The sequence below is a fragment of the Sinocyclocheilus anshuiensis genome, unplaced genomic scaffold, assembly GCF_001515605.1.
Source record: "Sinocyclocheilus anshuiensis isolate Anshui unplaced genomic scaffold, SAMN03320099.WGS_v1.1 scaffold30, whole genome shotgun sequence".
NCBI classification, from domain to species: domain Eukaryota; kingdom Metazoa; phylum Chordata; class Actinopteri; order Cypriniformes; family Cyprinidae; genus Sinocyclocheilus; species Sinocyclocheilus anshuiensis.
Genome location: NW_015542336.1, coordinates 323,106 through 325,317, shown reverse-complemented (window position 1 = coordinate 325,317; position 2,212 = coordinate 323,106). Strand labels below are relative to the sequence as shown.

The following is a 2,212-nucleotide window of genomic DNA, read 5'->3' as shown; positions in this document are numbered from 1 at the left end:
TAATTAAAGTTTCTTAAGGGTCAAGATCATGTTATCTGCATCTCCTGCGCTCCATCAAGCCAGTCCCATAATATCTGTCATCACTCAAATAAATAAACGACTCTACATTATCTGTATAGCATGTGTAAGACTCGAATACAATTATGAAGTAATAATTTTATGATGAATAAATCTCTGAGTGAGTAAAACTGGCTGTGTCAGTATCTTTAAATTTAAATCTTTAAATTAATTTTTAAATTATTATTATTTTTAAATTACTGTCCCTGGATTAGTAGGGTACTCTTGTAATAAAGTAGCGTTAGGAAATGTTTATTTAGGTTTTCTCTCACCCCAGCTCTGCTGATGTTCATGTTTATGTAACTTAGACGCTGAACATAACATTAGCGTCATGCGTACTTCAGTATGCAGTAGATAAAACGGCGCCACTCAGAGACATGCAGAAACAAGCAGATTATTTATATAGCAGTCTCTTTGCGCATAAATATTCACAGACACATATCATATCTACTTTTGATTTATCCATCCATCAGATTGCGCGTTTTACGTGACATCCTCGTTATACTGTAAACTCCATGTTCACGACTGCACCTCTGCTTCACGGAAATCATACGGCCTTAACTTATAACTTGTTATTAATGCGACACACCTTCATCTGCACGGAGGGATGGTGTCCGCGAATATGAGCGAAGATGTTGGATGTATTGCCTGCTTTTGCAGCCACTTTGCGTCCACATTTTTTGCAAATTGGATCCGTCCTCAAGGACAACCCCACGTTGGTTTTTTTTTAATATCCGAAGTATTCCTATACTGCAGATTTTAACTTTTTTTTTCAACGGGGATGGATATTACTAGATATTATCTCTGTCTCTGTCGCAGCCGAGCGGAAATAAGTTGCATGTGAGCGGGTGAGATTTTTTTTTATTAATTTTTTTTTTAAACCGTAGATATGCAAATGTTGACGGTATGATAACCGTGCACGTTCAAACCGTGATAAACCGTCATGCCGGTATATCATTACAACCCTACTGTAAAGTATAACCAATTATATTTAAACTTTAAAAATTATATTTTAATAAATTCTATATTCATATTACTTTGAAGAATCCAAAGATTATTAGGGGAACGCAAAGGTTTTGCAAGATAATGTACTGAAATATAATTCCTAATTTTATTTCCCACCTCATATTTTATACTTTTTCATGTTAAATTTGTGAATGACAGAAATCATATATTTCTCGCTGAAAGTGAACCTGTATTCAATGTTGTCTGGGTCGTATTTGTTCATGTTTTTTTTTTTTTTTGAATGAACTCAAGTCGCACAACCTGTCCATGCTAACAATGGTCTTAATTGGATGAAATTCCATCAAATGACAGCTAAATTTGTAAAAAAAAAAAAAAAAAAGTAGCCTTTGATGTCAAGAACAAAATAGATGTAATTTTTTCTTCTCTTGCCTTTTAAAAGTTAATAAGCTGGCTTATTTTTGTCCAAATGTTGCATGACTGGATGCATTTACTTACTTGATTTAGCATTGTTTTTGTTTTGTTTTTTTCTGCTGTTTTGGATGAGGGGTCATATGATGCAATTTCAAGTTTTCCTTTCTCTTTGGAGTGTTACAAGCTGTTCGTGCATAGATAAGATCCCTAAAGTTGCAAAGACTAAAGTCTCAAACCCAAAGAGATATTCTTTATAAAAGTTAAGACTCGTCCACGCCCTCCTAAAACGGCTCGTTCTAACACGCCCCCACATATCTACCTCACTATGTGGGAAGATTCGCATAACGCCTCCCAAATGTTCACGCAAAGAAAGAAGGCGTAACTTTATTGTTGCTGCCGCCGCCATGTCGTGAAGACACTGTTTCGTTGTGAAAGCGAAACTACTTTGTTTGGTCTTCCAAAAGAGGACACGACTAGAAATCAGTGGTTAAGTTGTATTTACAACACTGTTCCAGAACAGTTCAAACCAAATATTCAGATGTGTGCAACACATTTTACGGAGGACGAGGACTGTTTCCTGGGAGAGTAGCCGCCGGTGTTCCAGTGAATTCAGTTCCCCTGTTTCCCCTTCGGCGCACATGCTGACCCTATACAGTCTATGTCGCTGGCAAATAATGCTGACTCACAGCCTGTAAGTACGTTTCCATATTTAAAGGATTTGCTACTGACGATTCAAACGTGAGTTTTGAGCAGTGTAGAGTAGCGCTTGTTGTTTGTC

General features: G+C 36.7%; 1 protein-coding gene across 1 annotated transcript in view; it reads right to left on the bottom strand.

Moving 5' to 3' along the window:
* rangap1a (RAN GTPase activating protein 1a) overlaps positions 1-2,212 on the bottom strand; it is a 19,230-nt gene that overhangs the window by 15,152 nt on the left and 1,866 nt on the right. The gene's annotated exons all lie outside the window — the stretch shown is intronic.